General features: G+C 40.4%; 1 non-coding gene across 1 annotated transcript; it reads right to left on the bottom strand.

Moving 5' to 3' along the window:
- Positions 1 to 2116: 2116 nt before the first annotated feature.
- LOC128594963 (small nucleolar RNA U3) lies at positions 2117 to 2329 on the bottom strand. The gene has a single exon (XR_008382668.1). It is a non-coding gene; the product is annotated as a small nucleolar RNA U3 (small nucleolar RNA).
- Positions 2330 to 13023: the final 10694 nt, after the last annotated feature.

Below are 13023 nucleotides of genomic sequence, written 5' to 3'. Positions count from 1 at the left end.
ACCCTAACCACTTAGCTACAGGCACCGAGCCAACAACTTCTGGTTTATTCTTTTTTTGTGGTTTTTGCCTGGGACAGGTTTGAACGCACCACCTCTGGTATATGGGGCCAGCTCCCTACTCCTTTGAGCCACAAGCTCTGCCCCACAACTACTGTTTTTTTTTTTCAGTCATTCTATTTTGGTAACTCTTTGTTATAGAATCTTACTTGTACCATACCTAATTGCCCTAAATAAATATTTCTTAAAAAACCAATAAGAAAAAGATGAATAACTCAAGTAGAAAATGGGCAAAGGTCATGAACAGGCAATTTATAATGGAAGAAATATAGAAAGCCAATAAGCATATGGAAATAAATGTTCAAATTTACTAGTAATTAAAGAAGTGCAAATGAAAACAATAAAGTGACTTTTATCCTATATTATATTATATAATAATATAACCTAGCAATTCACCTTAAAGGGAATATAGGAATATGTTTAGAGTTATTATAATGTATCTGATCAGAATCATAATTAATGTATATGCCCAATACCAGGTTATAGGGTTAAATGATACAACTTTTAAGAGAATTTGCCTATTAAAGTATGTTTGTTTATTCAAAATATCTCAAAATATAAAGTAGTGGAAAAATATTCCATTATAAAAAATAATCTGGTATAGGCCCCAAAGATGCTACTTGAAGCAAGAGTAATACTGGCTGATGGGGCAGTCATGTTTGAATGACAATATTTATGGTCCCAGACTCTAAGTAAAGAAAGATGATTTAAGAGACTGAGCCCAAGATTAAAAAGGATTAAAAAGAGAAAGTTTGTCATTTTTTCCAAATGCTTGTTAGTGGGGAAAAAAATCCCTAGAAGTTGTGGCTATAACTTGGCAAATAAAGAAAATTGCATGACTTGTAGAGGCCACTGCTTAAAAAATTACTCCCTCATAGCTGAACATATTTGCTTAACTGCAGTGGTTCTGTTTTACCATAGAGAGCCCATAATAAAAATATAGGGGCTGCTTTTCTGAGGCTTCTCATAACCATGAAACAACAACATAAGTTCTGTTCAACAACAATTTAACTGAGGGCAGCTTCAACGTGAAGGGGAAGAGAAATGTAAGTGAATTTTGTAGCCCTCTTGAGATTGCTTTAGATTGTTTTGTTATGTTCACCAGTAATTTACAGAAAAAAAAATCTCACTTTGTTGCTATGTTGAATTGTTGTTGCCTTTTATAAAGTCATTACTTAAAAGTGAATGACGAATATATAATAAATTGGTTTAAACTGACTTTAAATTGTCATTTTATAAAATGCCAAGCCAAAAAAAAAAAAAAAAAGAAAGAAAATGTTAAGACTTTAAAACAATTAAATGGACTATGGAAATGGGAAGATCATCTTGTTTTGACTCCAGCATATACGAGTAATACAGCTAAGTATGTAGATGCACATTTATTGCAGTTTCATTGAGAGGTTTTGTCTATTAAAGAATGTTTAATTATCCAAAACATCCCAACACATAAAGTTTCCAGAAATATGTCTATTCTGAGAACTATGAACTGTGGAGGAACGCAAACCTTTTTTTAAACACACATAAACCACCAATGAAACAACAATCTACTTCATAGCAATACTGAAAAATATCTGAAAGAAATATTTTCTCTCTTTTTATTTATTTATTTATTTTGAAAGAAATATTTTTAAGCTCTACAAGGTAAAAGTGAACTGTGAAAAGTTCCTTTACTGAAACTCCTAATGTTGTTTGAGAATATTTTTGAGAAAGCAATCCTTCGGAATGCACAAGAAGATAATTTATATTTCTACAAGGAAAATAAAAGCATTTGGCCAGCCTGAGAAAGATCAAAATCCCATCTCTACTAAAAATAGAAAAAACTAGTCAGGCATTGTGGCGCAGGCCAAGTAGTCCCAGCTACTCTGGAGGCCGAGGCAAGAAGATCGCTTGAGGCCAGGAGTTTGAGGTTGCCGTGAGCTATTACGCCACTCTACCAAGGGCAAAGAATAAGACTCCGTCTCAAAAAAAGAAAGAAAGAAAGCATTTGTTACCAGAAACAACAAACAGCAATCACCATTAATCTGTTGTGTGTGTGTGTTTGTTTGTTTTCAAACCGGAAACCACTCAGACTGCTTTTCTCCCTCTTACTCCCCCAGGGAGAGGAGGCCGATCATCAGTGGCAAGTGGCAATTGCAGTAAAGCAACACCAAGAACCGGCTTCATGCTCAGGAAAGAACACCGCGCCTCCTCCTCGTGGTTTCCGGTGCTCTACACATTCAGAGAGAATTGTATAGTAACGAACTATAGAAACGATCTCTGAAAGTATAGTGTTACCATTTGTCTTAAGACTGTTTCACAAGAAAACATTTAGTCCAGGCACCGTGGCGTATGCCTGTAATCCTAGTAATCTGGAGGCCCACGAGGTGGATTGCTTGAGCTCAGGAGTTTGGGACTAGCCTGAGCTTGAGTGAGATCCCACTCTCTACTAAAAATAGAAAAACTAGCGAGCCTGTTTGCAGGCACCTGTAAGTACAGCTACTTAGGAGGCTGAGGCAAAAGGATTGCTTGAACCCAGGAGTCTGAGGTTGCTGGGAGCTTTGATGTCGTGGCAATCTACCCAGGGTATCAGAGTGAGACTGTCTCAAAAACAAAAACAAAAAAAGCTTAAATGAGTGCAAATGTCTTACGTTAAAAAATATTTTAATGGCAAATAATCAACATTAAAATTTTGTCCATACTGAGATAATATATAAGAAAAATATCGCTATTATAGTACTAATAGACCAATATGTTATGATATTAATAACGGTTAAAAAAATGAAAGCCACATTATGCTTCTGACATGATAAAATACATCTATGAAATTTTGGGGTTTTGCATTCATGAATGTTTTGGTTGAAACTAACTTTACACAGATTATGAAACTCAAGATTATTTTTGGTATCTCTGATTTTTGCCAGAATGAACATGACACGAACACGTGAATGTATATATTCAAGAAAAAGGGTAAATATTATCTTGCAGATGCTGAACTTGAGATGTTTATGAAATTAGTTAGGCTCGGGGGGAGTGGGCAGAGGGAGGGTGATTGGTGGGATTACACCTGTGGTGCCTCTTACAAGGGTACATGCGAAACTTAGTAAATGTAGAATATAAATGTCTTAACACAATAACTAAGAAAATGCCAGGAAGGCTATGTTAACCAGTGTGATGAAAATGTGTCAAACAGTCTATAAAACCAGTGTATGGTGCCCCATGATCGCATTAATGTACACAGCTATGATTTAATAATAATAATAATAAAAAAATAAATTAGTTAGGCTCGATGCCAGTGGCTCAAGCGGCTAAGGCACCAGCCACATACACCTGAGCTGGCAGGTTCTAATCCAGCCTGGACCCACCAAACAACAATGACGGCTGCAACTAAAATACAGCCGGGTGTTGTGGCAGGCGCCTGTAGTCCCAGCTACTTCGGAGGCAGAGGCAGGAGAATCACTTCAGCCCAGGAGTTGGAGGTTGCTGTGAGCTGTGATGTCACAGCCCAGGAGTTGGAGGTTGCTGTGAGCTGTGATGTCACAGCACTCTACCCAGGGCAGCTTGAGGCTCTATCTCAAATAAAAAAAAAAAGAAATTAGTTAGTTTACATTCACATTTTTACTGCATGCAGATTTCTAATATCTCTAGTTTTGTTTAAATTTCTTTTATTTGAATAAATTCACCATTTCTAGCTACTGCTGTTTAAAAAATTATTTTATGGAAGATCTGCACAGTATGTTAAAGAGAAATAGTAGGCTATGAGCTTATTTTATGAAAATATGGTATAAGCATAGAAAAAAGTCTAGACTCTAGAGCAGATACTGGTTGTACAGTAAGGATCATCTGGGGAGCTTATAAAAAATCCAATGGGGCTGTGGCTCATGCCTGGCACTCTGGGAGGCCAAGGCAGGTGGACCGCTTGAGCTCAGGAGTTGGAGACCAGCCTGAGCAAGAGCGAGACGCCATCTCTAATAAAAGTAGAAAAAGCTAGCTGAGCGTTGTGGCTCACGCCTGTAGTCCCAGTTATTTTTTTATTTGTAGAGACAGAGTCTTACTTTATTGCCTTCGGTAGGGTGCTGTGCTGTCACAGCTCACAGCAACCTCCAGGTCTTGGGCTTAGGCGATTCTCTTGCCTCAGCCTCCTGAGTAGCTGGGACTACAGGTACCTGCCACAATGCCCCACTATTTTTTTTTGTTTGTTTCATTTTGGCCAGGGCCAGGTTTGAACCCACTACCCTCAATATATGGGGCCGGCACCCTACTCACTGAACCACAGGCACCACCCTGTAGTCCCAGTTAGTCAGGCTCTAAGGCAAGAGGCTTGCTCAAGCCCAGGAGTTTGAGGTTGTGAGCTATGGTGACACCACAGCACTCTACCCAGGGCAACAGAGTGAGACTCAAAAAATAAAAATGAATAAAAGATAAAAAATTCAATGGGCAGGGCGGCGCCTGTGGCTCAGCGAGTAGGGCGCCCGCCCCATATGCCGAGGGTGGCGGGTTCAAACCTGGCCCCGGCCAAACTGCAACAACAAAAAAAATAGCCGGGCGTTGTGGCGGGCGCCTGTAGTCCCAGCTGCTCGGGAGGCTGAGGCAAGAGAATCGCGTAACTCCAAGAGTTAGAGGTTGCTGTGAGCCGTGTGACGCCACGGCACTCTACCGAGGGCGGTACAATGAGACTCTGTCTCTACAAAAAAAAAAAAAAAAAAAAAAATTCAATGGGCAGACACGATGGTTGCTCATGCCAGTAATCTTAGCACTTTGTGGGGCCAGGGGTGGCAGGATCACTTGAGCTCAGGAGTTTGAGAACAGTCTGAGCAAGAGCAAGACCCCGATCTCTACTAAAAATAGAAACATAAACCAGAATGGTGAAGAGCACCTCGAGTTCCAGCTGCTCAGGAAGCTGAGGCAGGAGGATCACTTGAACCTAGGAATTTGAGGTTGCTCTGAGCAAGTCTGATGCCAGAGCACTTTATCCTGGGCAAGAGTGAGACTCTGTCTCAAAATCGAACAATCAATCAGTCAATCGAATAAAAAATCCAATGGCCAGGCCCTACCTCCATCTGATTAAGTCAGAATAACAGGTATCTGCTTCAAGAGCTCCCAGGTGATTCTTGCGTGCAGCCAAGGCTGAGAACTACCGGTTTAGAAAGAAGCATGCACACACACAGAGTAGATCCACCTGTAAGGTAGATTATGAGAAGTTTCATATTCTTTGTTTTTTTTTCTTGGTGATAGAGTCTTGCTATGTCACCCTCGGTAGTGTGCTGTGGCATCATAGTTCACAGCAACCTCAAACTCTTGGGCTTAAGCGATTCTCTTAACTCAGCCTCCCAAGTAGCAGGGACTACAGGTGCCCGCCACAATGCCTGGCTATTTTTTGGTTGTAGTTGCCATTGGTGGGCCCAGGCTGGATTTGAACCTGCCAGCTCTGGTGTATGTGGCTGGTGCCCTAGGCGCTTGAGTTACAGGTGCCGAGCCTCATGTTCTTCTTTTGCTTACCTGTGTTGCCTACACTAAACATGTACATTTTTCTAAATTCCAATTAAATGCATATAACTTTCAGAAAACCAGTAACAGTTGGAAGGAAGAGAGGGAGGGGAGAAGAAAGAAAATGCTTTTAATGTTTAGAAATTCCTAAACAACTCAACCCCTCATCAACACAGCAAGGATTCACAACAATACTGGGGGGAAGACATATATCTTGTCCTGCCTGTCCTCACGAGTGGCTGAAAAATGCTTTAGGAGCAGAAGGGTGAGTCAGAGGAGGAGCTAACATCTGCTGAGTTTCTACCATGTGTCAGTACTTTATTTTTTTATCCCTTTTAATCCCAACACCTACGCTGCAGGGTTGATATATCATCTTTCTTTTACAGCTGGGGAAATGGAGTTGCAGTCCGTACTCTGACATATAAGTGCTATCTGACTCAAAGCCACTGCACCACTCCTAAAGCTCACCCTCTGTGGTGAGGAGGAGAAGGTAGTTGAGCCAAAGGGTGTTTTCCTTTTGTCCATCTAACAGAAAGCTGTCGATCTTTCTTGTTTTTTCACTTTTGTGGAACATTTATATCTTGTTAACACTTTTTAGATGCCAATTCTTCTGCCCAAGATCACCTTCCGTGGCTTATTCTTGGGTGTCCACAGATTCTTTATTTTTTTTTTCTCACTTTGTCACTCACCCTCGGTTGAGTGCCATGGTGTCATAGCTCATAGCAACCCCGAATTCTTGGGCTCAAGTGATCTTCCTGCCTCAGTCTCCTCAGTAGCTGGAACTATAGGCACTTGCCATAATTCCCAGCTAGTTTTTCCATTTTTAGTAGAGACGGGGTCTCGCTTTGCTCAGACTGGTCTTGAACTCCTGAGTTCAAGCAATCTACCTGCCTCAGCCTTGCAGAGTGCTAGGATTACAGGCGTGAGCCACCAAATCTGGCCTTGACCACAGATTCTTTACTATGCAAAGCTCCACAAACCACTTTGTTAGACAAACTGTCTTGGCCTTCTGCTGAAGAACAGCTGCCCCCACGTGCTAATAATGTTCCAGCAATACATCTTTAAAAACTATCCAGATTCTAGGTGGTGCCTGTGGCTCAACGGAGTAGGGCACTGGCCTCATACGCCAGAGGTGGTGGGTTCAAACCCAGCCCTGGCCAAAAACTACAGGATTCCTTTGAAAATGTGGCCAGGCCAGAATGCTGTCACTTGTGTCCAATGTACAATCATTTTGCGGACAGCTAGCAGTAAATGATAAATAACAAAAAGAAAAAGAGGATCTAAGTGGCAAACGCTACAGAAGCCAAATAGAGTCAGGTGAGAGAAAGATACGTAATTCAGAAGAGTCAGCTCTAATAAGCAAATTAACCATTTCAAGTAGTCTGACAATCAAGTTTTTTAAATAAACAAAGGTATAGAGCCCAACTCCCCTTTTTCACGTACTTTTTAACGACATCTGTACATCTTGATAATAAATATATTTTTGATGAATTAAAAGAATTTAAGTTAGAATGAGATCATTGTGATTTCTTTCTGACCTTATTCTTCATCATCTCCCTCAAGTTCCCACTAGACAAAATCAAATATAATTGCAAAACTTCATTGCGTTTGTCAAGTTACTTTAGTTATTGGTTGGTACCCCAAAATAACTTTAGAACACCATACAGGAAACTCAAATAACCTCAAGACAGGACTAGTTTATTTGTTCCAGGAATCCCAAATGCTCAGGGTGGTACCCTGGACCTCTGATCATATTTGACTTCTATCTTCCCAGACACTTTTATCAAGAGAATGGTGTAGAGGACAGAACACAACCTCCGGGGTCAGGCTGCTCTGGATTGAATCTTGGCACTATGAGCTTGATGAGAAGTGTCTGGTTTCTCTGAGACTGAGTTTCCACATTGTCAAAACTGAGATAAAGGCTCAGCACCTATGGCTCAAGCAGCTAAGGCACCAGCCACATACACCTGAGCTGGCAGGTTCGAATCCAGCCCGCGCCCACCAAACAACAATGACAGCTGCAACCAAAAAAAAAAAAAAAAAAATAGCCGAGCATTGTGGCGAGTGCCTGTAATCCCAACTACTTGGGAGGCTGAGACAGGAGAATCTCTTGAGACCAGGAGTTAGAGGTTGCTGTAAGCTGTGATGCCACAGCACTCTACCCAGGGTGACAACTTGAGGATCTGTACCTCCCCGCTCAAAAAAAAAAAAAAAAAAACTGAGATAAAACTTTTTCCATGAACTTCTTAAGAAAATTTGAAAAAAAAAAAAAAAAACACATATAAAGGGCTTAATACAAGCTAGGCATTTCACAAATGTTTGTATATACTCCACACCTTATTAACACTAATACCACTTCCAGCCCACTCCTGCCTTCAGCATATTATCATCCGGATGGTGGTGCTCTCATCTGGATGTTATACTACATTTTTTAGGAGACTACATGCTCATTGAAAGTGGGGACAGGCTCAGTGCCTGTAGCACAGTGGCTATTGCACCAGCTGCATACACCGAAGCTGGCGGGTTCGAACTCAGCCTGAGCCAGCTAAGCAACAATGACAACTGAAACAGAAAAATAGCTGGACCTTGTGGCAGATGCCTGTAGTCCCAGCTACTCAGGAGGCTGAAGCAAGAGAATCACTTAAGCCCAAGAGTTTGAGGTTGCTGTTAGCTGTGATGCTATGGCACTCTACCGAGGGCGACATAGTGAAACTCTGACTCAAAGTAAGTAAATAAATAAAGTAAAATAAAATAAAGTGGGGATAATGCCCAATCTTTTATAAATATTATGCAGTGCTCAGGTCCAGTAATGGATAATAATTGATGTGTATAGATAAACCAAACTTTCAACTAGCTTTAATTTGACACATGGCTAAACCAGTGTTTGTCAATCACAATTGGCTATTAATAAGCTCTGTTCAGAAAATCTGACGATAGCTGGCTGCCATTTTTTTTTTTTTTAGTTCTAGCAAGATATTTTTAAATATTCAATCAAAACAGATTTTTAAACCATTCAAAACAATAAACACCAGGCACAACATCTGAAAATATACACTCTACTAAGACTGCAGGCCTCCTTTAAGGAGGCTATTGATTTTTTTATTTGTGAACATATCAGCCCAGGCGACCCAACAGGGAACAGGGTCATGCTGCTGGATCCATTCATAGGTGAGATTACATCACATAAAAAATAAAATAAAATGAAAGCCAGGTACAGTGGCTCACACCTGGAAGGCTGAGGCAGGAGGATCACTTGAGCTCAGGAGTTTGAGACCAGCCTGAGTAAGAGTGAGATCCCCATCTCTACTAAAAATTAGAAAACCTGGGGCAAAAGGATCACTTGAGCCCAAGAGTTTTAAGTTGCTGTGAACTATGATAACACCATAGCACTCTACCTAGGGCAACAGAGTGAGACTATCTCAAAATAACAAAAAACAGTTTGGGGTGGTGCCTGTGGCTCATAGGAGTAGGGTGCCAGCCCCATATGTCGGAGGTGGCAGGTTCAAACCCAGCCTCGGCCAAAAACTGCAAAAACTAAAAAAAAAAGGAAAAAAACAACAACAGTTTGATGCCCTCTCTAATAGGGTCCAAGACAAATAGGCCTTAGAGTAAATTGCCTGAAGACTCAGAATCTTCCAAACACAACATGTTATTTTGCAGTCATGGAGGTACTTTCTGAACTGTCAGCTGAAAAGTGTTCACAGATCTATAATACAAAACTGTGTGTGCCTCTAGGGAAAAGACTATGCCATATTACTCAGCTGCTTCTATAAATTAAACAATGTAGTACTATAAATTCAATAGGTGCTAAATAACAGGGTTGAGTTGAAACTTTTGATCAGTGCTGGTATGTTTAAGGCTAGAAAGAATTAATGGCCTGGAGGAATACTTTACTTTTCATATTTTTATTTAAAAAGTGATTCTCACAATCTTATTGCAACTGAGAGTCAGTCATGAGCAACAACTAACTTTTCAGGAGGGGGTACTTTCTGACAGTTACAAAGCTTGTTAATTATGTGTGAAGGTATACATGTAGTTGTGCATAATAAAATTCCTTCTAAATAGTCCTGCTTATGAGTATTTGTCCTCCGATTTCTGTCTTCTTCAGTTTCAAGCAGTTTAAAATATAAACAGGGATTAAATCAAGCTATAAAAATGTGAACTGTAAGCTGACATTTGGAAAAGGTAGGTTTCCCCTTTATACATCAAAATAGTGGGATGACTGAACATATTCCAAACAGGAGTCTTCACCTGTTGTAAAGATTGCTTTAAGTAAACATCCCATTCAGTGAACTGGTGAAGTGGTAAATTAGATATGTTGCTAATTATTAAGTTGTCCTACAGCTGTAAATAAAAGCCAAGAGTGAGGGACCGGTTAGTTCTTAGTGAAATAGCAAAATGTAAAGAGCTGTGATATTCAATGCCAATAGAGCACCAGTTTCACTGGCGCTCTCAGGCACTGTGGACAGCAACATAAAATGATGCCTTTATGGAAAGCAATTGAGGAAGCCACAAGAAAAGTTCCTAGCCCCTGATCCAACTTCCGGGATTTTATCTTGAGAAACTTGTTCTAACATGAACTAAAGCTATATGCCTGAACATGTCCATTGTAGTACAATTTATACTGATAGAAAACAGGAAGGAAAAAAGAAAATGTTTAAAGAAATTACAGTATATTTACTATATATGATTTTAATTTCAAGAACAAGCAAAAACTTGGCAGGTTGTGGTGGCTCAATCCTGTAGTCCCAGCACTCAGGGAGCCTGAGGTGGGAAGATCACTTGAGGCCAGGCATTCGAGAACAGCCAGAGTAAGATCAAGATCCCATTTCTTTCTTTTGTCTTTTTTTTTTTTTTTTAGAGACAGAGTCTCACTTTATTGCGCTCAGTAGAGTACTGTGGTGTCACAGCTCATAGCAACCTCCAGCTCTTGGGGTTAGGGGATTGATTCTCTTGCCTCAGCCTCCCAAATAGCTGGGACTACAGGTGCCCTCCAGAACGCCCAGCTATTTTTTTGTTGCAGTTTGGCCAGGTCCGGGTTCGAACCCACCACCCTCAGTATATGGGGCCGGCGCCCTACTCACTGAGTCACAGGCACCGCCCTCAAGAGCCCATTTCTACCAAAAAAAAAGGAGAGGAAAGAAAAGAAGAGAAAAAAGAAAAATTAGCTGAGTTTGGTGACACACACCTATATCTCCAGCTTCTTTGGAGGCTGAGGCAGGAGGATCACTTTAGCCCAAGAGTTTGAGGTTGCAGTGAGCTACAATGATGCCATGCACTCTAGCCTGGTCAACAGAAAACAAAAAACAACAACAACAAAAATGCAATATAAAAATTACTTGGAAAATGTCAAAGTAAAAAACAAATAAAATTAGTAAAATATGGGCAGCATCTGTGGTTCAATGAGTAGGGCACCGGCCCCATATAGCGTGGGTGGTGGGTTCAAACCCAGCCCTGGCTGAACCGCAACAACAACAACAAAAAAAAATAGCCGGCCATTGTGGCAGGCGGGTGCCTGTAGTCCCAGCTACTTGGGAGGCTGAGGCAAGAGAATCCCCTAAACCCAGGAGTTGGAGGTTGCTGGGAGCTATGTGACGCCATGGCACTCTACCGAGGGTGATAAAGTGAGATTCTAAAAAAATTAGTAAAATATAAAGTTGTATATTGTGTTACAGCAACAACTATGTATAATAAACACTACACACAACTAAAAAAGAGTAGCCAAAGATACACCAAAAGTGATAACAGTTGCTTTATTAGAAAATAGCAGTATTGGGGGTTGCCTGTGGCTCAGTGGGTAGGGCGCCAGCCCCATATGCTAAGGGTGGTGGGTTCAAACCCAGCCCTGGCCAAAATTGCAACAACAATAAAAAACTAACACACACACACAAAAAAAAAAAGAAAAAAGAAAATAGCAGTATAGGAGTATAGGCAATTTAAAAGCATATTTGTGTCCCAAATATCCCCTACTATGGCTATTTAATAATTTTAAAATAATAAGTAAGACTTTTAGAAAAAGAAGTTGATATCTTTTCATTTTTCTTTTTCCAGTGATCAAGAAACTGTCGGTAAAGTCTTCCTTAAATGCAACTTTCCTTTCTCATGTTGTAGCTTAGGTATATTTTATCTTGCACTATAATTAAGATAAAAATTTTCATCTTCTCTATTTGTTATTTTGGTTAAGGGCACCATCTTTCCATGTTAGAGTTTTTTCAGTTCTTTCTATTGCCTTGAGATTACATGCAGGTATGCTTGGAACAGGAGGTTTTAACTATTAATATACATATATTTAAGTTCATAAATACTTTCTTTTTAAAAGCATATTTGACCACTGACTATTGGCTAATAGTGGAATCTAATGGATAGTATATTTATCATTCTAAAATTCTGTTGTAGTTTCTAGACCCCATTGGGTGGCTTATCATTTTAAGAAATCACATAAAAACATTACATAAGATTAAACCAGTATTTGCATAAAGTTCATATACTTTCCTTCTGGGCATTTTAAACATTGGACTTAGGTCTCAATTGTTAGAAAACTGATTTGTGGATGAAGTAAAAAGGATAGAAGCAAGCAGTAAAGATGGCAGCAGAAGTGGGAGGCAAAGTAGAGCTTCCAGTACCCCACCAGACCCCAGGAGCAGCAAGTGACCAGATCAAGTACTCACCTGGCCCATGTGTTCACTGTTCTCTTGCAGTAACTAGGAATTAAGGGGCTATGGCAGAAAAGGAAGGATGAGAGAGCCTCAGTGCAGCCATTTTGACCATACCTAAACACCCTGAACAGGGAAGTCGCCGGCCTGGAACCACCTAAGGATGGATAAATTGCTAAGCCAGACGCCATACAAACTGTGCTTACCTTTCTGTGACAGTTTATAATTAACCTTTATGCCTTGAACACAAGACAATGCTGGTTATGTATGGTTGTTTCAGATTGTGAAAACCTGAGCTATATCTATTCAAAAATAAAATAGCCAAGAATCTCCTTTGGGACTCATTCTGATGGTAATGTTTGCTACTGTTGCCTTTGAATACCTGTTTAGGTCTGCCAAAAACTTACAGACTCATTGGTTTAAAAAAAAACAAAAACTTATGAACTAATGATAGTTGACGATCTTTACATTAACAGTAACAGTTACACCAACATTATGATTAAGAATCTAGGCCAGCCATAGTACCTCAAGCCTGTAATCCTAGTGCTCTGGAAGGCCAAGATGGGTGGATTGCTTGCCTGAGCTCAGGAGTTTGAGATCAGCCTGAGCAAGAGTGAGACCCTGATCTCTACTAAAAATAGAAAAACTAAGGCTGGGCATGGTGGCTCACACCTGTAATCGTAGCACTCTGGGAGGCCAAGCCAGATGGATTGCTTGGGCTCACTGGTTTGAGACCAGCCTGAGCCACAGCAAGACCCTATCTCTACTAAAAATACAGAAAACTGAGGCAAGAGGATCACTTCAGCCAAACTGCATAACTCACTTGAGCAGTTGCCATGAGCTATGATGT

Source organism: Nycticebus coucang, chromosome 9 (genome assembly GCF_027406575.1).
Source record: "Nycticebus coucang isolate mNycCou1 chromosome 9, mNycCou1.pri, whole genome shotgun sequence".
Taxonomy (NCBI): domain Eukaryota; kingdom Metazoa; phylum Chordata; class Mammalia; order Primates; family Lorisidae; genus Nycticebus; species Nycticebus coucang.
This window is presented reverse-complemented; position numbering and strand designations above follow the sequence as displayed.